The sequence below is a fragment of the Corapipo altera genome, unplaced genomic scaffold (assembly GCF_003945725.1).
Source record: "Corapipo altera isolate COAL_440 unplaced genomic scaffold, ASM394572v1 45, whole genome shotgun sequence".
Classification (NCBI taxonomy): domain Eukaryota; kingdom Metazoa; phylum Chordata; class Aves; order Passeriformes; family Pipridae; genus Corapipo; species Corapipo altera.
In genome coordinates, this window is record NW_020884877.1 from 15,399,914 (window position 1) to 15,424,420 (window position 24,507).

At 38.6% G+C, this 24,507-nt stretch overlaps 1 protein-coding gene across 4 annotated transcripts in view; it reads right to left on the reverse strand.

The window, feature by feature from the left end:
* B3GALT1 (beta-1,3-galactosyltransferase 1) overlaps nt 1-24,507 on the reverse strand; it is a 188,414-nt gene that overhangs the window by 5,536 nt on the left and 158,371 nt on the right. For all 4 annotated transcript variants that reach the window (XM_027636924.1, XM_027636925.1, XM_027636927.1 and 1 more), the window contains one exon: nt 51-89. The gene's annotated coding sequence lies outside the window, so the exon portion shown is untranslated. The remainder of the gene's footprint in view (nt 1-50; nt 90-24,507) is intronic.

Consider the following 24,507-nt stretch of genomic DNA (forward strand, 5'->3'; position numbering starts at 1 on the left):
GATTGGTAAAGGTATGGGAGAGGGAGAGAGAGATGTGTATGCTGTCTTACCCATGTAAAGATCAGCGCTGGAGCAGAGTCCGTAAAAGTCTAGAAATAAATTAATACAGTTCAGTTATTTTTGTTGGCTTGTTTCTCCTCTCCCCCCAAACCGTTTTTTTCATGAGCAAACATCATTTTTGTACCATGTAAGATAAACCCTGATGGCAGCCCAGGTGGTGGCTGGTGCCTTGGTGGCTGGTGTGCAGAGCACTTGCCAGCCTGGCCAGGGTTCCTGCAGCCCTATCCTGCTGCTGTTCCAGGCCTGCCTCCAGCACTGGGTGGCTTTGAGGCTTTCCTGGATCCAGGGAGTGTGCAAGCCCTGTAGCTTCCTCTGCTCTTAGCAAGTTTGCTGGGAAACAGTTCTGTTTATCATAATTTTGAGGATATTAGACAAGCTGCCTCAAGCCTGCCAGGTCAGTGCTGACTCCTCCAAGGAACATCAGCAGCTGGAGACTGCCTGCAGGCTCCGCCTTCCTGGGTTTTACCATTGCGTTACTTCAGAGCTAAAGGATAGCAGAAGCATGCAACAGAGGAGCTTTTCACAAGAGTCTTTGAAATATTTCACGTTTACTTTGGATAGAACAAAAAATATATGGATTTGGATGAAAAGATAGAAGCTCTGTCTTAGAAACGTCCTTTTTGATGTCACACTGCTTTGACGCAGACCCCTCCTCTAGGCAGGCCATCAGAGGGGAAGGACTGTTATCCTGTGTCACTATTTCACACTCAGGTTTAAAAACAGGAGGGAAACAATCTGAACATTTGCTAAATCCATACAGACTGTAATCTTCTTACAAATTTTTATAACTAGCACTGTCCTGCTAATCTTAATTACATGCACTTTTAGTTATTTAATGGCCAGAACCCGCATACTGCTCTCCCCTTCCACAAAATAGGGTAATGTGAATTTTTCACCTCTTCCAGAGCTCCATCAGTTTCAGTTGGTTTTACCCTATAACTGAGGGAATTTAATGAAGTTGACTGTGATCTCCTTCATCACTTGTCCCAAGACTCAGGGTTTATATTTTCCCACCAAGCAGTACCAGCAAATGTTTGGGAGCAGTGTATTTCAGTGAGACTTTTGACTGCTCCATAGGGCTGCAGAGCAGAAGGATCTTGGCATGGCAGGCACATGTACACCCTTATGAATAAATACAGTAGCGATATATATACACACAAATGCTACTGTAATGTCTGGAGAGGGGATCTATACTGCTGTAACAACCCACTGTGATACAGTTCTGAGAAAGGCAAAACACATCCCTGATCTGGTGGGTTGGCTTTGTTTCTGGCTTTGTTTTTGAGCTCTGCAAACCACCCCTACTGGAAATGCCAGTGAGGAGAAACACCAAGTGCGAAATGCCATAATGGAATGAAGATGTAAGAGTGTAAAGTCTAGAAAACTCTGTTAATAAAGGAAGAAATACAGAAGTCATGGATTTGAGATACAGAGTGAGAGTTATGTAGGTCAGTGTATATAATGGACTCCAGCATTAAGATCTCACAAATAAGTATAATATTCTACATGTGATGTATTATTTTAGGAAACTATATATTGCATTGTCTAAATGTGTATGGTGTTCTACATCTTTTCTTTCATAAAGGCAGGTGCATTAGTTACCATGAACACTGTGCAGATATCTGAGGGAAAGGAAAATTGCAACCACTGCCTCTTACAAACTGCAAAATTATATAAAATAGCTTTTCAGTCCAGCAATGTCATGGCTGTGATATCCAATCTTGAGTGCTCTGAAAGGATTAGAAACAACAAAAACCTTACTCCATTTTGAAGAAAGATCCCAAGGTATTGTAGGGATTTTTTTTTCTCAGTTATGAGAGTTTTCTCAGTTATTTTCTCAGATAACTGTGTGGGATGAATGTTCATTATATTGGCCCTTCAATTGCTGTCTCTTGAAACAAGTTTATCTTTTTCTGTTGTGTGTTTTGTTGGGGGGTTTTTGTTTGTTTTGCTTTTTTAAAAGAAAAATAAGAGTTCAGATGGTATGCCTTGGCTTGGAGTGTTTTACTCCATCCCTCTGGTAACTTTTGAGCAAAGCGCAGGTAAAGTGGTTAAGGGTGAACTGGCTGTAGTTTTCCCGATGAGCGAGGTTTTAAATTTAATTACTTTTTAGGAAGATTGAGGGGGGAAAAAACCAAAAAGAGATGCCTATGATGGGTCTCTCTGCTATTCCTACTCTGTTGTGAGGTAAAGATGTAAAAATTAAAGTTCATGTTCCTGCTTTATTTGAGCTTTTTGCTATGTATGGGGAAGAGATTTGAAAGAAAATAGTATAAGCAAAATTGGCCAATACTGTAAATACAATACTAAATTAGCTGAGGAGTCTTGGTCTGTAATTTAGGTGAGATTATTGTTGCCTCCAGGACTGATCTCTCTCCCTCTTTGTAGTATCACAGAGGGGGTTGGATAAGTAGCTATGTCATGTATTTTTTTTTTTTTTGGCCGCAGGTCAAATGCTCCTACAAATTATTTCTGGTAATGTTGTTTCTGCACAGGAGCTTCAATTATGTTTAGCTTGCACAAGTAAGAAAATACATACCTTGATTAGGGAGGGAAATATGAACTAAGCAGTGAAATAGTTTGTGATGATTTAGTCAAGAATTTCCGAGTTTGCCAAATTCTATTATTAAAGACAATGCTAATTAATCAAAGACCTAAATAAGCGCCTAAGTCAGGCTTACTTTCGACACAGAAATAATCCTAGGAACCTTGCAAAATTATTCACAGCATCAAAGTCTGTGATAGCAAACCTTTTTGTTGTCATGTGTTGTGACTTGAAAATAAAATTTTCAGCCATATGCGGGACTTGTATATCAAAAATGTGAATTACACAGAATGAAATCAGAGTGCAAAATTAATGTACTCAAATTATAGTGAGTTAAAACTGTTGTGTTAATTCTTCATTTGGAAAAGAGGAGGAATAACGTATGTGAACTAAGACCGCTATGATCTAAATTATAGTTTCAATTGGCCGCATGTTACTGTTACTGTTCATTTAGCAGTTTGCCCAGAAGCTGTTCAGAACATTTTTAACCTAGTCAATAGTACATATTTCTAAAGCTGCCTTCAATATTAGAGTGTGTAGCGAATTAATATATTGTGTTTTAGTCCTGATACTGGATTCAGTATATTGTCACTTAAGGACGACCTTTTTTTTCAGTTTTGCCATGATCTTCTTGAATTTGGTATTGAAATTTGAAGATCCTGTAACAGGAGGATATGGGTTATCGCAGGGAGAGTGAAAAGCTTTTATCATCTTTGGATTTTGTCTGTTGGAATAGACTGTGTAACATCTGGGGACACACACAGGCAAAGGGAAGTGACACCTCCTTTCCTTTCTCAAGCGGAGTGAAAGAAAGCTTTTTAGCAGGGCAGCAGCAACGCTTTAAGCTCTTGGATCCTTGTTTTTAAAAATATTTTCATTCAATCTGTCCCTTTTCCCAACCTGTTTGTCACACTATAAGTAATCAAAGGCTCAAGCTTTGCTAGGGTAGATGATTGCAAAAAGCAAATGTTTAGCATCATGTTTCCGTACTGTGACATGAAGTTGAGCACTTAATTGCACTATTCACAGCTCATGCTGTGAAAGCCAGAGAAACCACCCAGCCAGAGCACAGAAAGCTGTACTGTGTAACTTCTGTGAGTAATTGTCTTGATGAGGACTGTGAGGATTTGCAGCAAACCTTTTACGAACTGACTGCACATCAAGGATAATCCTCCAGATAATGAGCACATTTGAGAATCTTGCTAACTGTTCATAGGCAATTTTCAGGCAGACGTCAAAAGAGTTCAGCAAACATTACTCTCAACTGCAATATTTTGCCAACATTGAGGAACACTGCTGTCTCTGCTGAGAGGCTGTTATCTTTCTTTCAAGAAAGCCCAACCTATGTAAGTGCAACAGCATTAATGTATCTAGATCTTGGTGGATGCACAGGATAGAAACCACAGTTCTTGAAGCCTGGCTTGTTGCCACAGTTGTAATCCATACTATGTCACTACTGCTAAGGCAGGTGCTGAGTGGAGGCAGTCACGATGCTGAGTCTGGGGGATGACCCTGAGTGAGAAGTTGAGGGAGATCACAGCTGCTCATCCAGACACCCAGGAGTCTGTTAGGTAGAGCCCAACTGAGTCAAATTAACACTTTGCATCTGCCAGAATATAATTTGAAAAAAAAAGACAGAATGCAGCTGCTGAATTATTTAGTAAATATAGCAAATTCCTCTCATTTTCCCCAAAGAGATGTTTTTGTAAGTTTTCTATGATCATGGCTTTCATCTGTATATAGACCAAGATGCTGAAATGTCTTCAACATTTATAAAGCCCTTAAATTACCAAATCTTGTTGAGAAGATAATTATCCTGAACATTAAGAACACATCTACAAAGAAATCTGGGGATGCTGTTTTGCTCTTTGTTGCATGTTTTCATAGTAATTTCTTGAGGAAATTCTGGACAGATGGCATAGGTGATTCAACAGGAGATTGCAAACTCCTCTCTGGCAACTTCATTTGAATATTTCTTAAATATTCTAAATGGTTTTGCTGTGCCTGGGAGTAATGGACCTGAAACCAAATCAGTGCTGCAAAGAAAGACCTTCCTCTCTGGAACACTGTGGAGAGGGATTGAAATAAATGTAGGAGCCACAGTCTTAGGCTGAAGGGAGGAAAGAACAAGCATTCATTTCAGGTCCATGTTTTTCAGAAAAATAAATTCCTCTATTTAGGGGGTTCCTAGCAGAGAATTGGGAGCTGCTAGGTGGGCCACATACTGTTCAGTGGTTTTCACACAGAATTCCTTGGGGAGTTGGGCAACAGCAATTGGCCTCAGTGTGTCTGGGAGGCAGCTGCCTTCTTTCATGGGGACTGGGAGCCCAGTATGCACCAGATGTGGCTACATGGATCTTCTGTAGCTGCATTTTTTTTCCTCATAGGCCTGATTCTGAATAAAACCGGTCTTAGAGAACCCCTTTACTGGTGGTGGAGGACAAAGCAGTGAATGATCAAGATTCAAACTTGTCTAAACTGGACACTGCATTTGAATATTTCATAAAAGTAAAACATTGACAGCAGGTTTGCTAACCAGAAAAGAAGGTATGGTTTTGTAAAATTTGGTATTCATATGATATTGAAATGGGTTTTTATCCCATTTGGCACATCTCAGCATTACATTTGCAGTAGCTCTGTTACTGTTTTGGTCATTATTTAAAAACAAGTCTCTGTCACATACAATGATTATGACCACCTAGTCAACAATGGTATCACACAGCTCATTCCATGTGGAAGGAGATGAAAGGACAGACCAGTCAGACCCTAAGAACTGCCTGTACAATGGATAGGTATCTAAAATTTTAGCAAATCAGCTATGCTTTGTCAGATATTAATCTAGAATGATTATAAGCTAGATCTTACTCAAAATAATATTACATGCCAATCAGCAGTTCTGTCTTGTTATATTGCTGATTACAAGTGATTTACCTGAAGCCAGTGCATGCTGATGTTAATTGGAGTTTTGGTGCTGTCTTTAGTAGAAGGCATTTTAAACATGTATCATCCCTCACTAACTAAGAGGGACAGAAAAGAAATGGAAAACATAAAATGATAGAACAGAATATTTTTAAGCAGAAATCTTTTTCTTTTCTTTTTTTCTGTTCTTTTAAAGTCACTCATGAGATGTCAAGGGCCAGGTCTGTGCATTTTTCTCCATGAATGCTTTTCAGAAACAAATTTAAAAAACACTTTGTGACTTCATGTTGTGATAGGTCATTGTGACTACATCAATCATGTCCTTTTACATCAGTAACGTGTAAATTGCATCTCAGTATGGTTATAAACTGATGCAAATAACATATTTCACTTTGGGCTACCAGAGTCACAACTGTTATTTCTGTACTTTTTTTTGGCTATTCTGCTGTATTCTAGTGTGAAATCTCACAGCAAGGTTCCTTAGCTCATGTTACCACCAAACTGGTTACATCTAATGAAAGTTTAGGACCAAAACAAAAAAAGTCAAGTTCTTAAAAATTTCAAGGAGAAAACCTTTAGAACTGATTTAACAGAATCTTTATTACTCATGAAACAATTTCACATACTCCGCTACCAGAGTTCATGGCTTAAATTATTTTCAAGTAATAGTGTTTGAAATAAAGTACACTGCTGTTCCTGTCTTAACTTTCTTAAATTTCACTATTAGATTTCTTTTGTATTCACAGCAGTGACTGTGAAACTGTAGTTTGGGTTATGATACCAAGAATAGATGACAGTGGTCTTGATTATATAGATGCCTACTCTAGTGATACTGCTATCCTCAGTTAATCTTTGTCAAAAAAGAAGGAGTAACAATTATGTGAAGACTGGAACATCCGAAGTCACAGTGTCTGTAGTGATGATAACACATCAAACTGGATAATGAATCTACTTCCCATAATCCACATGCTACTGGGGGCATTGAAAGAAAAATACAAACAATTAAAACTTTTTTATTTACTGGGAAGAATTCTAAAGTAGTTTTGAACCTGCCCATCAAGGTATCAGTCATGATGCTTGAGGAACTATGGTTTTGAGCTCATCAAAACTGGGGGTGGTTGGGGCTGAAAACAGCTATGTATGAAGGCATTGTTATAATCTCAGAGCACAGTTGTTATTGTTAGACAGTGACTGGAAGGATTCTGCAGTATCTCAGGCATATCTGTATGATACCTGTATTTATTGTAATTGTTATGTATCTTTACATGAGAATGTTGGAGATATATTTTTTTAAGACCTGAAAAATAGGTAGAATTCATGTTATTTTCTCATTTCTTCCATAGCAGTGAGGCTAGAAAATTTTGTAACAGTGAATTTAGTTGATTGTATAATAGCATAGTTCCAACTTCTTGTGCTTAAGAAAAAAGTTATGTATTATCAGATGTCCAAGGAAACTGTTGGATACGGTGACACTGTGTCTATATGGGCGTTTTTCTTCCTTTCTTTTCCCTGGAAATATTCCTCATGTTGAGAAGGTCCCAGAGCCCTGACCTGTCCATGCAGGAACAGGTTGCAATACGATTTTTTCCATGTTTGCATTACAGTAATTAATGTGAATCTATGTTGTGAGTTGTTTATAATTCAAGTTTCAGGTTTCTAATTCCCTTTGTGAAGCAGTTGAGATACATTTAACACAAGCTATTGCTTTCAAAATTGCATGTCTCTCACAGAACTGTAACTTAAAAAACCTCACAACCAAACAAATGACTTTTGTCTTCAACTTGGAAGATATGGCCCAATATCAGACAGATAACTTATTCTCAGATATGTGAAACACATTTCCTAGATGTACACTTTTTTCTTTTTTTTTCTTTTTTTGGTAATTGCTTAGTCATGATTGAGATTCCCCATTTTATAGGGGCTTTCCTGTGCAGGGTTTTCTGAAAGCATTGCCTTAAATCTGGCAGAGACAAATAGCTGGAGCTCTCCCACAGGCAGGCAGTGGCTGCATGCAGCTGGCTGTGCCCCTTCCCCTCCAGCTGGTAGATATTCCTGGGAGGCTCCCTCCCACACCTCTCCAGCTGCCACACCAAGCACCTGCAGTGCCGGCTGAGCTTCCCAAGCAAGTTGCCTCGCAGAGAAGGATAGTCCTGTTGGGAAAGTGAGATTTGTCTGCTCTTTGCACTGAAAAGAGATGGAATGACATTTGATTGGCTTGGATGTTTTCCTTAAATACAGGGAGTGGTGCTTTTCCACACAAGTGTTGGTGTGGCCACCAGCCGGTGTCCGTGCTCACAGGCCCACTGACCTCAGGGCAGCTGAGGGTCAGCACTTCTGGCTGTTCTCTCTGTATCACTGCCTTACAACAAAGACTGAAAACATGTTGCTTTTCACTTTGTCATCACTAAATGATAGATGGGATTTTGCTTGAACTTAAACAAAAACCTGCTTATATTGGGGACTGAACAAGAAAAATTTCAGCTGCAGAAGAGAGGGCATTTTTTTGCAAAGCTGTTAATATTTGAGAGCAAGCTAGAGTCAAACTCTTTCAGCTGGCACATATGGATCATTTCACAGATGTGACCCCAGACTATTTGTCAGCATTTAGTTTTCTGAAGCTTGCGGTTGAAAGGACCGTTGCACATTGTTACACTTAGGCATTCACTCAACACAAGAGGCCATTTAAAAATGGGTTTATAATAACTGGAGTTTTTTTGATGAATCAAATAATGGAGAGCTTGCTATAGTAAATTCGTAAATACATACCCTGGTGAATCCACAGGAGTAAAACTGTCCTCTTTCTTCTACAATATTTCAAAAGTGCAGCAAATTGTGTTCTCAGCTGAGACAAGTTTGAAAAATACTGTTTGGATTCATAAATGGGTTGCTGCCTCCTTAGCTACACTGTAAACCTGTTCTGGATAATCAGCTGTGCCTACCTAGACTACCCTCTTTCCCAAAAAATTGTTTCTTTATTTTTCCACTTTATTTCCTTTATGAAAATTGTGAACATTATCTATTAGTCTCAATGAAAGAAACCTGGGTGTCTCTGGAGAAAGCAACCAGTTGCTTGTCCATTTTTGCTCAGATCAGCTTTTAACTTGAGCCCTGTGGGAATCCTTAAAGGCAAAAATAGAGGAAAGTTTCTCGCAAACTGTTATTGATGAACATTTTGTGAGAATTTCTCTGTTAATAACTCCTGTCTGCCAGCTGGGAAGAATATGGCTGACAGTCTTGGGTATCTGATAAAGCTGCAGGAAGAACTGCATTCTGGTAAAGAGTAAATCTGAAGTCTGGTTTCAACTGACTTTTATCACTTATGTCATTAGAGATGTCCTTCGTGTGTACTTTTAAAGCTTTCACTAGGGAGCATAAATTTCAAATCCCAAAGATCTATGTCAGTAGTCAGGAATACTAACTCTGATTTCTTACATCTTTTGTCTGTGAGCATTCTTAATTAGGGGTATTTGCAGTGACTGGTAACTAGGAAAATAGCTCAGCAAAATTCTTCCTAATGTGTGTGCATGTGTGTTTGTCTGTCTTTTCACTAAACATAACAGGGGCCATTTCTATGGGCTCATTATGCTGCTAGCACATTTTACTTTCTCTTTTTCCTATTGTGACTAGGGAAGCATAACCATTGCAATTGCAACTTCTCAGAATAATTGGAATCTCTCCAGCTGGCTTCTCCACCTGTAATTGCATTGTCTCTAGTGGGCTGATGTAGGTGTAAATGTGGACTCATTGTCTATGTTGAAGGATTTCTCAAAAGAGAGGCAGAGAATTGTTATGTAAAGGATGGCCTCAAGTATATTCAGAGTTGAAAAGCAGGGAAAACAGTCTCCCTCCTCCTCCTTGACTCTTACTGAAACTCTACAGTGGCACAGGTAAGGCATGTGATTACAGTGCCTCTCCAAAGAAGATTTTGCAGCAGCTTGAATGCAGTGCTGCTCAGTGCTTTCTGTTCATAGGATGGGCTGAGTTGGAAGGGACCCTTCAGGATCATTGAGTCCAACTCCTAGCCCTGTGCAGGATACCCCACATGTCACACCTGAGAGCATTATCCAAACACTTTTTGAACTCTGTCAGGCTTGGGGCTGTGAGCACTTCCCTGAGGAGCCCTTCCAGTGCCCAATCACCCTCTGAGTGAAAAACTTTTTCTTGATATCCAGCCTACACCTCCCCTGACTCAGCTTCATGTCATTCCTTTGAGTCCTGTCACCAGTCATGAGAGTAAAGAGGTGCTTGCCCCTCTGCTTCCCCTCGTGGATGTTGAGGACCACAGCAAGATTGCTCTGCTTGGGTGTGTTATGCCGTGAGCATCACTGGCATCAAGGATGGCTGGCTGCTGCCTTGATTATGATGCAGCTCAACAGACAAAATTCTCTTTTTATCACCCACGTTTCTTTGGAATGTGTTGGCTCCTGCTTGGATAGGAATGTAATGCACTTCTGATAGAAATCAACTTTGTGAAGCAATAAGCAGTAAATATGTTCTGTCACTGTCCCCAAGGGGAATCATACCATCCATGTGTTCAAGGCCAAGCCTTGGAGAAGAGGGTACATGAATATCCAGTGTAAAAATATAGATTGCTTCTCTTTGCTCTCCATCTGTGGACCTTCAAGAGCTTTATAAACACAAGCTCACTGAGCATCTGTATACCCCAAGGAGGTAGATAATACAGTAATAAAGTCTGCCAAGCAAGTTAAGGGTCCAAATCTTGATTCATACCTCAGGGTTGTAAAAATTTAATAGAGTGGTTTCACAGAGAGACATTCTTCTGGGAGAGTTTTTTCTTACAGAAGCAACATAAGATCAAACTCCCCTTTTGATAATTTTCCAGATTTCGGGGGTACTTAGCCTTTGAGCAGAATCAGAAGAGATTGCTGTATAAATAATATGAACTCAGACCTTCTCCAGAGGAAGTTGTTTGGCTTATAGGGTGACTGGAAATAACAGGGATTCTCCTAACCATGTTTTAACTGTGTGGGTCTCCCTCAACATCCTAAACCCTTTTCTTGCTTTTATCAATCTCCTTTCAACATTATTTTAGTCTGAGAGATCTCTTGAACAAAAGAGATTTTAATGCAGTCTGCAGTCTTTGGTTCTATTTATTTCCCAACTATTCTGATATCAAAGGCAGCATGAAGCAAAAATGAAATGAAATGTGGCAAAGCAGCTGTGGGGCCAACTGTTGTGGGATCACAGAGACCATGAAAGGAACACTGCTCTGCTCTGTGAGCAAATGCTTGATGTGGGGTCTGTTAGATGACACAGCCAGTGTCTCTACTGGCACTCTGTGTCTAGCAAGGAAGGTGTGCTCTGACTCATTCTCCTCATGTAGGAAAAGCTAGGAAACATGAGGGTTGATGCAAACATCAGTAATGCTTCCTCTTGATGCTCAGGAGAAAAGGATTGATTTCTTGACACTCTCAGCAAAGGAGGATAAGAGTTGCTGGGGAGGTGGAGGGTGTCTATCTAAATCCTGCTGGGTATACAGAGGAGGACAGACAATCCTGCCCGGGGTTTGTGGAGTGAAGCCTCTAGTGTGGTTCAAGGTGAGAGGAAGACAAATGATCCAAATGCACAAAATTTCAATTTATTCTTTAAAAAACTTTCTTGCTACTGATGCAATGAAGAGTAACGCCACAAAGCAAAGGGATTTCTTGATTGTTTCTTTTGGCTACAGGGTAACAGCATAACTAAAAGCTGCCCCAGAACTTTTAATGAGAACTTCACTGTTTTGTTATTCTTTCTTGCTCTTCCTTTGTCTTTTTCTTTGAACAAATTAATTTCCCTGTCTGTATAGCTCAGAGTGCACACACTTTGCAAAGATGCTGCCATCTGCCATTTAGTTTTCTTTCTAAGCTGTGATCTTAGACATATATTTCAGGGAAAAGGAAACCAAGTGGTTGAGTTTATTTTCCCTTTGTGTGAACAACAATGAGAATAATTCCAGAGCCAGGCAGTAAGGCAGCCTGAAATGTCAACTGCAAATCACTTTTTCAGCAAGGCATTAATTCATTCTGTGAAAAATATGCTGGATAAAAGAACTCCATTTCCATTCCTCCTCCTGTTCGGTGGCTGGATCAATTAAATTCCATATAACAAATTTTTGAGATTATGTCAAATAATTTTTTACTTTTTTCTAACCCTTATTCCAGATCATTTTCTTGCCCTCTCAGCCCCTTGCTACATATGCCTCTTACAGAAGACAGGGGAGAGGTGGAGGGTGCTGCTGGGCACATGGCAGGGCCAAGGCTGCCTGTCTTCAGGTCACCACAAGCTGTCACCTCTGGCCAGAGCATGGCCCTCCCAGCAGTCAGGACCCCCTTAGTGAATAAGGGGGAATAACAGTCCCTGCCTGCAGACAGAGGGAGCGAGAGGAGGAGAAAGGGGGTCATCTTGCCCCTCCTCGACTGTGCCTTGTCATTGGAGACAAGTACTTTCAGGAGCTGAGAAAAATACCACATGACATCAAGATGGAAAACATTTCTTTGCATCTGGGAAGTTAGAGCCCACGGTGTGTGTCTGTGTGTGTGTAAGCTGGCAGTGCCACAAAAATATCCATGCATTTGTTAATACTTTATGATTATTTTTATTCTGATCAGTTCCCCAATCAGATGTGCCTCATAGTCACACAAAAGCCTTGATCAGCACAGCTAAAGGGCATCATCAGTCTGAAGCAGATGGGGCAAAATGGGACAGATCTGTTTTTACAACTTCAGTCCCATCTTAAATGATTATCAGAGAGCTGAGGTCTCCCCTTATTCCTCCATGGACTGTAGAAGTAGCCCCAAGATTTCCTCTTACAAAAACAAGACCAGGAACACAGCTCTTTTCTTCCTCTTGCAGTAATTGAAAACAAATAAAAAACAAAGAAGCCTTTGCCTGCCTTTTAAATATTTAGGTTTATATTTCAGCGATTACTGGAAAGTTTCGGAAAACCAGTCAAGCACTTTTTAAGAATTAAAAAAAAATACTCTCCTTTTAAATTTTTTTCCCTTTTTTTTTTTTTTCACAATACCAAGTGATTCTTTGTGTCCTTTGACTCTCCTGAGATCACTTTGAATTTAAACTGGAAACTTTACTGGATTTTAACAGGAAACCTGGTCATGCATATAGCAGCTTTGAAGGGCATGAGTAGTGTAGTATTTGAGAATGTGCTGCTATTTTGAAGATTGATGTGATTTTCTGATTTTGACATAAAATGAAAACAGTGAGAGGCTGTCACAAGCCTCTGAATCAGCCAGATTCTTCTTAGAAGCCAAAGACAGCTTTTGGCTCAGGTAGGCTATTCTCCCACACATGCATTTGCCAAAAGAGAGTGCGTGCCGGGGCTTTTTTTTGCTGTTGTTTTTTTTCTCCAGATGGTGTAATGAGGGCTAGACTACTTGTTGGTTGCCAAGAACTGTATAATATTGTGGTAAAATGCAATCCCAATCTGCAGTTTTGAAGGTAGCATATCAATCACTTACTCATCAGGTTCCTGTACTTCTTGCTTGTAGGGTCAAACCTTTGTCATTAGGCCAAGCCTATTAACAAGTTTCATCCAAATGTTTTGAGAGCGATGAAATTTGGTATGTTTTCTTTCCAAATGTTGATTAAAGTGTCCACTGCTAGGAAGGTAAGAGCCAACATGCAGCTGATCCTTTTTAAAATTCTGTACCTCAAACCTAAATCACTAAATCCCTCAGCTCAGCTAAAGATAATAATGCTTTGGGTTTGCTTGTGATTTTTCTCTATAGTGCATCTAAAGTAAAAGCAAGAAGTATTTGGTGTCACAAATAATTTACTTTTATGGTTGTGGTTTGAAACACATTGAGTTTTTTAACTTTTAAAAAATAATTTCTTGTACTTGAATGAAGTTATATTAATAAATAGAGATAAAAATTAGAACAGTTTTTCAACTAAAGAGCATGTATTTTTTCACTGGATTGATATATGAGTCTTCCTCCTGCTGATGTGTCTTCAAAATAAACCTGACATTGACTTCATTGGGTAATGCAGTTGCACCTTCTGCACCCTTGAGAGTAGCATGTACACCCTATTTAGTCACTGTACTTGAGACAGCTTTCAATAGAGAGGGTAAGAGACAAAAACATTTGGGGGAAGTCAATCATCTTCATCATCTTTCAGCTGTAACTTCTTTATTTTTCATAAACAGCTCTTGTTCTAGGGACTGTGTTTACTCACTCAGTTTCACAGCAATCCAAGGTAGCCAAAGTGGTGGTGACTTAAAATTAATGCACTGACATTTATGATAATAAAAGAAATTTTAATATGCTGATATGTTGTATTTTTCATAAACTACTAAAAATAGTCTCTGCCATGTTGCAGAAGAGGGCAGGGTACTTGGTGTTGTATAGTATTTTTTAAATACTTCAGGATGCCCGTATGACAAACACATGTAAGAAGAATTGCTTTGCCATGAGTGCTAAAACATAGGAAAAAATCATAAAAACCCCCAAAGATTAGTCTTTAAAAGTGATTTGACAAGCTAAAAAGGAGGATGCATGCTAATTTAGGCTGTTTGGACAGAACATGGATGAGATTTTAAGCATCTTAGTGATATGAAAAATCTACAGTTTTCTTTAGGTGCCCTATACACTGTATTTGGGCCATCAAAAGGATTTTCTTCCTCAAGCAATAGCAGATTATTATCCTGACTGGCAAGAAATAACCTATAAATTATATCTATATCTAGCACATATGGAAGAAAAGCCATCAGACAGTATCATACATGAAAAATTGGTTGCCTTGGTCGAGTAACTAAAAGTTTAGACACATCATCTTTTAATCTGAGAAATGATGAAACCAGCAGTGACAAGAACTACACTGCAAGTTTCCAAAAGTACACATATTGGATTGAGAGGTAGGTCATTTGTCAGCCACCCCCGTAGACAGAATAAAATGGAAGACAAAAAAGTTTGCTCGGTACCACAATCCAGAGATTGCAGCACAAGATTATGTATTCTAAGGCATCTACCTCTCTCTCTGTGCACCTCTAGAGACATCAAAGAAGATCTTAAATTTCAGCATGCTCCAGCATCTCAAGTTCTGGAGGGAGAGAGAGATTGCAGAGAGTTGTCTTTATACAGCTGACATCTGTAGCCTCGAATGCCATCCATAAATTAGGACCCTATCAAATAACAGTGCCCCCAGGCATCCGCTGCTTAAAAACTGCCCTTCTGAGGATGTGAGCAATCCCTTGTAGGATGGATTAAGCATTTTACAGTCCTCGTAAGAAACCAATATGAAAAATAGTTACCGAACCAATTAAATAATCTCTGTTGGTGGATCTCCTTTAAGTCTTTAAAAACCTGCTGAAGGAAGTGAAGTCCTTTTGCAGTATTTTTTAGAAATTCTTTAGCTATAATTTTACTGATACAAGCAGAAAAGGAATATAGAGGGGCATTTCAATTCTGTCTTTCTTCTTTGTTTGGCAGTTGATCTTGAGTGCCCACAGAGCCTATTAAACTCATTTTGCTATAACTTTACTATTGACATTTGAGATTAAATGCCAGGGTATGAAAGATTTTTTTTTTTTAAGGGCTATGACTTTTTGTTTCAATACAACATTGTCAGGACCATAAGACTGTAACAGCCTGCTGTAGTGTGTTATTCCATCCTTTCTTCCTACCTAAGAAAAACATTTCTGATTAGCAGAGCTACTGTCCCTTTGTTACAAGGTTTATACAAAATTCAGCAGCGTTAATGCAACTGAACTCAATGGGAGCTGTGAATGCTCGGCGATGTCTTTTTTCTGTTTGCAGTGCTCACTTCTCTCCTCTCATCTGATAAACTACAAAACAGGACAACTCCTTTACCAAAGCAGGGGTGCATCTTGGCACTACAACGCTACAGTAAAAGATTTTTTCAGTGCTAAGACGATGCTTTGCATATTGTATTCTCACCCCCCCCCAGTTGTCATTCAGTTTGAAAAAGATGGAGGCTGGAGACCTGGGATGCTTCAGAGGCTGGGCTAAGAGTGCCCACCTGGACTGCCCTGCACACAGGGCGAGCCCAAAAGCCTTGTGTGAGGAGATGTGATGGAGAGCCAATGCCTAGAGGTTTTACCTCTTGTGTTTGTTCTGGGGCGGCATCACAGCATATCTGTGTTAAGGCCTGGGAACCTAGTTCTACCAAAAAACTAGGAGAGTCCATGGAAAGTTCATACTGGATTTGGGAGCTATTGGCAAAATAAAGATGTACCACACAAGTCACTATTTTTCAATATTTTCAGCTGTCAGCAATGTAAAACCCTGCAAGCTCGATTTTTAACTCAATAGACAGAATATTTTGTTCTACTGCATCCTAGAATTGCTTTTAAATACTTGGTACTGTCTCTGAAATTATGATAGTAAAGGACAGAGCTAAAGTAATTTACAGATATTATGGATTTAGTGAAGACTTCAGAGTGATTTACATGCCATGTGTTATACTGACATAAATTTAGAGCTCAATTCATCTCAATGAAAGAATTTTCATCAAAGCTATTCCAAAATTAAGGCTCACTTAATTTTATATCTTAAAACTGCTGCTGTGTGATCAGATGCTTTTGCAGACTCAATCAAACAAAGCATTTACAGAAAACATACTCTTCCTATCATTATCCCCAACACTATGGACTTGAATGATTCTTATTTCAGAATAAACTACACCTTTTACTGTTATCTGCTCTGTAATGGGCCACTGCAGCCTGCATCTGTTTCACGTAATATGTAGGTCTGTCTCGTTGGACTGAAGATATTGGAGAACACCATCCACGGTATTGTTTGTTTCAGGTGTGTCATTGCAATTCTTTCCTCCCTGTTCTTTCTTATTGTAGTTTGTCCATTACTTCCAAACTGGTCATGTAAAGCTAATCTGGAGTGGTATCTTCACAGGTCCCCATGAACAGCCAAGTGCTTGTTCTCAGTGCTGGATGAAGTATTTAAATAACGATGGAAGCGGTTGTAGGACAATAGTTGTGCTAAGAAGTCAGTAATGATTTTGATTGCCACAGGTTTAGTGTAGTATGACTGCAGATAGCATTATATTTTTGTGTGCTTCATAAAATAACATTTTCCAATACTGTGTCTCACTTTTAGAAGTGGTAGGGCACACGTGTAAGTTAAAACTTTTTCAGTGCTTTTTCACGGTCTGAAACAATCCCGAACTTTCAAGGGCAATGAATGGTAGAAGAAGTGCTCATGAGGTGTTTATATAATTGTGATTGTGTGCAGCCTAATAATACACTTTCTGCTCTCCTACTTAATGGAAGCTTTTTCTTGATGTCCACTGGATATTGAGCAATTTAATGACTTGATGAATAAGAACAAGCTGATTGCAGAAGTACTCTTGGCCAGTTAAACTAGAGCATGCAGCTCTTTTTGCTGCTCTGCATTCTGTTTAAATGGTGCATTTAATTATAGGCATCACATCTGGGAGGAGTTCTTTGGTTTACGGCAGATGCCTGACAGTGTCATCTGGAGTTTTTCTCTGCTTCCCTGAACCAATGCATCTTATATTGAACGCTACAGCAAAGAGTTTGCCTGAGGATTTGCCTGAATGATGTCCTTGTATTGCACCTAGTGCATAAGAAAAGACCTTCAGGGAGCAAACCCAGCCCAGGTATCTATTGCTGAAGTCACCTAAAAGGACTCACAGCTTGCATGAGCTTTGAGCACAGTGCTTTCTCAGTGGCTAAGCCAAGACTGTGGCTGTCTTTATTCTTGCTTTTGTGGGGTTATTGCAGTCTGCCTGGGCCTCCCAGTATAAATAACATTTACACAACCAGTGTTGGCAGAGGTTATTTGAGGAGATTCTTCCTTTCTGCTGCTCATTCTCTCTGCTCCAAGAGCACATGGACATACAGATACATCTTACAGTTACAGTTTTGACTCCTAAATTTATAAATGACTCTCAAGCTTCTTGTTTTGCTACTGCTGTTGCTGTCATCTGTTTCATCTTTAGTGGGATGGGTCTTACGACATTTGCAAGCTTCTTGTTTCTTCTTGAAAGGCACCCAAAATATTAAATACTTCTGAAATGCCTCCACAATATATTTCTAGTATGTTTTCAGGCCTGTTATTTTTTTATTTTTAAAGTATTTTGAATAGAACCTAGATTGGCATGTTAGATACAGTTTGAAGAAACAGAGCTCTTACTGTGACTCCTGTGTTGCTCCATGGCAGGCTACTGAACTACTAAACATCAGCAGCTTCTTACCAGGGACATGTAGCAAGGTCTGATCAGCAGCAACTGCACTGCCATAGATTTCAAACAAGGGAAATCCAGAATGTCTTCTGAGGAAAGGCTAGTTTACCAAGGTCATTTGAAAGTCCTGCTGATGCCTGGTTTTCTGTCTGCTCTGTCTATAATTGGCCTGGGCAGTGCATGGCTGTTTGCATCTCATAACATGCAGTGCTTCATTTCTGTGGTAAAGGTTACACTGTTTAACTGATTAATTAACCAGTGCCAACAGGTTAGATTTAGCAGTAGCAGCTCTTGGATTTTGAGAAGAGGCAGTGCATTGACTTCGCAAATGTAACATCTGGCTTTTCCTATTTTAACATGTGATAATGTTTAAAGAGCTGGTCAGGCTTCTGGGATTTTAAATACCAGATGGGAATTTTATATTCCCTGTATACTTTGTCAATGTCTTGTGCAGGGCCAGTAGTTGGACTCAATGATCCTTGTGAGTCCCTTCCAGCTTGGCATGTTCTGTGATTCCGTCATCTAGTAAATACTGAAAGAAGTGGTGACTAACTCAAAGAGGAACTGTGCTTTTCAATTCATGATTGCGCATTCTACTGCACAATGTTACTACTTTTAGAATTCTCATTATCACCTCTGTCCCTTCACCACCTAAGCCTTGTCCATGTCCAGCATTTCTGCTTATCACTTCCCTAATACCTTTTTTTGGAGCAAGATGCTATCTTATTCTTTTGTTGTCACAGTAGCTAAACTTAACAGCAAATGGCAGATAGGAACTGGGCTGTGCCCAGAGAAAGTTTGTAATGTTCTCAAGCATTTTATATAAACACAATTATTTTCAAAATACATAAAACCTGTAGAGTCTTTACTTTGCACTAGAAAAACAACAAGACAAAACCCAAGTAGATTACAAGGCAAACAGTTGGTTTGAAATGCTTATGGGCTGGTGCTGATGCTGTTTTAATTTTTAAAATTAAGTATTTTAAAAGCTTCGAAATACTTAAATATATCTTATTTTTTATTTCTTATCATAAGTAGAAATGTAAACACCAGATAACTGGACAAAGAGTGCCTGTTCACTTGAGATTTACAGCTCACTATTGCAGGTTCAGAAATTCAGTTGCTCATCTGAGCTTCAAAGCTTTAAATATTTGGTTTTGTCTTCTGACGTATAGGAATTCCTTTGAAAATATCAGATCACAAAACCTGCATAATTAGCACTGAATTCCCTGTATAATGAACGGAACTGTCAGACAATAATGTCTGTTCCTCATCATAAATCTGCTGCATAGCCACTGAATTATTATAGTATCATACAGTTAAGCAATTAAAATAAAAATGAAAAGTGTTATCTGGCATTTTCTAATTGTGGTTTTAATGGACAACATGAAAACAGGAATAATGAAAGAAAAGTTTTATATTCCTTACACTTCACTGACCTTCGTCCTTATTTCTAGCTTTTCCACTAAATATCAAAAGATCTAGTTTAATAGAGAATGACAGGGAGCACATCTGACAAAACTCTCTCTTAAGTCTTGTTGAATAAAACATTTGGAGGAACTGCTTCTTAGCACCAGCAGGTTAGCATTAAAAGTTTTAAAGCAAACCTAAACACCCCTCTGACAAATGACAGTTCCAGATTTTAAAATTTAGATTACAGACACTGCTGAAGTTATCAAAAAAAAACGTGCCCAGCAGTTGTCCAGTGCACTTGCTCATGACAATGCTATTTGTCTGTCAGAAGATCACCCGCACTGGTGATCTAATGCTGATGATGCTGGCACACATTATGAAAAGTAGAAGCTTTGATCATATTGTCAGTCACACAGCCATGGTTCTTGCCCTGCTCTTTAATACAAAAAGTTTCCCTTTCAGATTTCTCTAGCAGTTTGTCTGAGTTCTGAATAACAATTTGTTTTCATCTACTTGAAAAGTAAATTAGGAAAAAAACAGCCTATAAAAGCTATTCATTTTGCTTATTTGTTTTCAGTAATAACCATGCTAAAAACTAAAAATATGGAAGGATATTTTGAAGGACATAATCCTGGGCAGAATTCTCAAGGGCACTCTAAAGTGCCTTCCAATCCAAACCACTCTGTTTCTATGATAAAGCCTAATATAATAGAGGAAACTCCAGGCAATTATTTGTGCTTAGCTTCACATGCTTCCCACACAGGGGTTTTGCAGACCAGGTTTGAAAATCATAGACACAATACATGCTGAAGTTGACTCCTGCTGTGAACTAGTCAGTGTGTTTGCACAACTTTTCTAGCACTCTCCAGCCTCCCCAAAGCTACACCACCAGGAAGCATTGCCTCCTTCAGCCTGTGATGCTGTCAGAAGAGCCCATTCGTTATGGGTAATTATGAACACAGAATCCTTTTTCTGTATTTCACATAATATGTTCAATCATCTTGAATTGCTATTAGTATTTTTCCTAACTGAATTGAGGAATACAGATTTATTTTTTTTAATGCTTTATCCAGACACTTAAAATGAAAGATCCCTCATATGGTCTCCTTGCCATTGGCTGTTGCTCAGGCAATAGTCATTGGATATGAGAATGAAGGTCTTGTCATCACTCATTTTGGAAAAGTTACTTTCTGGGAACCATTTTTCCTCCTCTTTTCAAAAAGAAATATCAATTAAACTTGGAAATTTAAATGTAGATTTCAAAGATCCATGTTTAAAAATGCGAGATGAAGTTTATCGGGCAATTCTGACCAAAATTGCTTTTTGTTTGGTTTCTTGATAACAGAGCTTAGAGATAAAATAAACAGAACATTGCTTAAGTTGATAGATACAGTTTTAGATTTTGAATATTTTTAAAACTTACAAAAAATGCCTCATTTTTCTCTTAAAAGCTTTGGTATCAGTATCAGGTAATTATCAAAAAGTTGGGCTATTTTTTATTCAAAGGCAGTTCTGGTCTCATTATCCTCGTATAGACACAACTCTCATTGGAATCATCCTGAACTTTGCTTCTGTGACTAGTATGGGTTTAAATGAGACATTGACATTTCCAGGATGGTCATTGTTACACTTCTTCTACTTTGCTGTATCTTCCATTCCACTTCTCCTTTATTGTGGCTAACTTATTGCCCAGTTTTCTTTTGTTCCAAAAATCTATTCATTCTTTCTTTTTTTAAAGAGAACAAAAATAGAGGGGAAAAAAAAATCTCTGTATCAAAGAAAATGAATATCTGCGTCTCAAGGAATACTTTCTTTTAAAAGTTCCTTGAAAAACTTCAAGAAAAGAAAACCTTAGATATATTCTACATGTATTATGTTGTATAAATATCTGTATTTTAACCCACTATGTTTCAAGCAAGTCCATTAACAAGAACACAATTTGACTTTTACATTTGTATAAAACAGCAATCAAATTAACTAGATGCTGAGTATATTTAAACTATAATTTCTCCTGCCAATAGGTCTAATGGTGAAATAATTTTTCCAGAGATCCCTCCCCCTGCCTTCTAACAACCTGATGTTTCTTGACACTGTTGACATCAGAAAGTTCTTGCAGATTAAAATATACTAAAGAAAGCATACATTAACCAAGAAATAATTGCAAAAGCCAGTACAATAAATGCTCCCTATCATGAAGTGGCCCATATGCATAGGATTTCCAGGGTACAGCAAACTTTATCCAGTGCATCAGATGTCCCTGGTGAAACTCTTTAGAGAAAATTAAATAACCCCTGTGCACTGAGTGAATTCATTAAAGTATGTGAGAACAGACATAAGTGTATAATTGTGAGAATACAGCTTCATCTCTAACATCAACCTGTCATGGAAGACAAGCTTGGAAAAGAAATTTCTTAGCACTCTTGGATACAAATTCAATACATACTGTTTTTATGGCACATTGCAGTTTTCTGTGTAAGACACCCTCAGTGTTCCAAGGAAAATAATTAATTGGTTATCTGTCAAGCTTATCCCACAGGACCTAATCATCTCCCGTTTTGCTAGCACTCCCTTCTCCAAAGGTGCTTTTTCTTTCAAATTTAATAAATGATTACCATAATTAATTTAAGCACAGAGATTTGTTTGCAAGCTGCCCTTAGGCTGAAGTCTGTTGTTTCTTTTTCAGACCTTTCTGGTGTTTCATACCTAAAACCATGTCCGTTCTTTTGTCTGCTGTATAATATCATCTGACAAACACTGCTACCTCTCCCTATAAATTCAGTCTAACTTAGAGACTACATTAATTAGTTTCCATTATCCTCCTTTGCATATTTTTCTCTCTACTTATAGTTTTATGTAATTTACTTTGCTTGGCTTTGGGTTTTTTGGTTGTGTTTTTTTTTTTTTCCTTAGACTGTGAGCTTTTAAATTCAGGGATATAACTTGATTTAATAGGATCTGATTTAATAAGATGCCAGCAGGTACTACAGAACATAAATAGTAGAAATAATTGTCCATAAATGCTTATTAATGCAAATATGTCTCCAGTACTTATCTTTGAGCATTTTATTCCAAATTTTCTATTTTGATCTAAAAGTTCTCTTTGTATTCTTTGCTCTCCTGCTCATCCAGCCTGTGAAGTAAAGCACTGAAAGTTCTGCTGCTGCCAGGGGGTCAAGGGGAAATGTGTCACCAGCTAAAAGTCAAACAGAGTGGTTTTAATTGCTATGTGCTACTAATTTGATGAACTCCACATAGGACAGGTGTAATAGGACATCTATTCAATGCTCCCTAGAGTTCAGATGTCCTTCCCAGTCTAAACAGAGTGCTGACATTTCTGTTGTGTTTTAGTTTAGAATCCCAAAGTTAAAGTAGTTTGAAACAAATGATTTTGTGAACTTTATGATGATGATTAAAGAGAAAAGAAGTTCTACCCTCTCCAGAACATTAATGACAAACCAGATGATGCATCTTCCATACTAGAAATAAGATTAAGCACTTTGAAAGCCAAGGCACATCAATAGAAGTGAAATTGAGCTTTTCAGAGCAGACTATCCAATCATCTCACATAGCAAGTAAATCACTCAGCTCAGTGATTTTATAATGTGGAATGTTTTTGGAGTGCTATTGCAAACTTTGTATCATCCTCAAGCATAAGGTACCATACGCTTGCTACAGAACGGACCCTATTAGGGACAGCTGTACAAGTGACAAATCTGCACACAGACTGCCAAATAAAGTAGTACAAATTCTATGTGGTAGCTGTGCTATTTAAACCTTTCAGTTTTCTGAAATACACTTCTCCAATGATTCTCATGTTGTTACTCCAATAATAGATAACATCCAATCATTTCAGGATTTTAAAGCTAGTCTGGGAAAATATCAGAAAATGTAATTTATCATGCATTTGCAGTCAGTTGTAGTGAATGAATTGACAGGCATTTCCTCTTCCTATAGTTTTTTGATCACTTTTATGATTTGGTCATGAATTTTGGAAGGGTGATGCCAGGTCATTCTACGCTCTTCTTACAACTGTGTTGGTGATGTTTGCTATCTCTGTCAAAGGGGGATAGAACAACGTTCATTTTCCCAAAATTGGAAACCTACTTTATCAAATTGCAACCTGTTTTTGCACCTCGAACCAATCAGAACTATGCTGGAGCAAAATTACATGAGCAATCACCAAATGTTCTTCCTTAAGCCACTAAGCCACTGGGTACCTGTTTCTTTTAAACCTTCTGATAAAGAAATAATGACATTTCAGCATACAACATTATTTAAAGTCCAGGCTTGAGATGTAACTTTTCATACTTCGCAAGTTTTCATATTTATAAAATCTTTGACGCCTTCTTCATGGCCAGGCGATTTTGCAGGATGGAGAGATAGGAGGCTATTGTTATATAGTTGCTTGCTTTTGCTTTCTAACTTACCAGTAAGAAAGCGTTGTTGCTTTTCAGAATATAATACTATGCTTGTTTTTTGGTGAAGGCTGCAAAATTGGAGACTTGTGGCGGCTGTGGCGTACATTTAGTTTTTCTCAGGCAGATCTGGACTCCTGTTTCCAGAAGTCCAACCACAACCATGTGGCTCCAGCATAGACAATGGATAGTGAAAGCTGAAATTTTGCCAGAAAAATACTATTTTGCCTTAACTGATTGAGGTCGTGTCTGCAAGTTGACTTGTCCTTACTGTGACCTGCTTTATTCCTCTCATTCTGCTTGAGGAAAATGGGTCTAAATTCTGCATATATTATCTGAAGCACTTTGAATGTTTGTTTCACATTATCATTGGAGCTTTACTTATCAGCTGGTTTTAATCCTTTGCAAACATGGTTTAATAGAAAGCACAGAGGAAAGAACAAAGTAATCTAAATCTCCATGTGGATTTGCATCAGTGATGTAGCATCCCCCAAAGCTGTAGATCCTCAATTACAGTACTTGCCTTTTGCATGCTGCAGCAGCAGGAGCTGTCAAGTCTGCAGTTGTCCTCTGCACTGCTGCTGTTGGCTCACAGAGCAGAAGTTACCTTTGCTTTGAGCCCCTCCTAAAATTTGGTTCCCAAAGGGATCTGCACCCTGCAGTGACTGCAAAGAGTGGTGGGTGGAACAGCTACTTTTTGTTTACCTCACTCTCAGGCTCTGTCCTTGTTGGAAAGGAGCAGTAAATAGATGTCTGTGTGGGGAAGGAAGAGGAATGTTCCCTTTGAGTGTCTTTTTTTTCAGATTTCCTATCACTGAAGCCTGACAGGGACTTCATTAGAAATAATTACTGTAATTTTCTGTTGCCAAATTGTAATGCAAAATGCCTATGTGGATACTTTTATACATTTACAGTATTGTCTGGCAGTTGGGGACTTTGTAAAGATGGAACTTG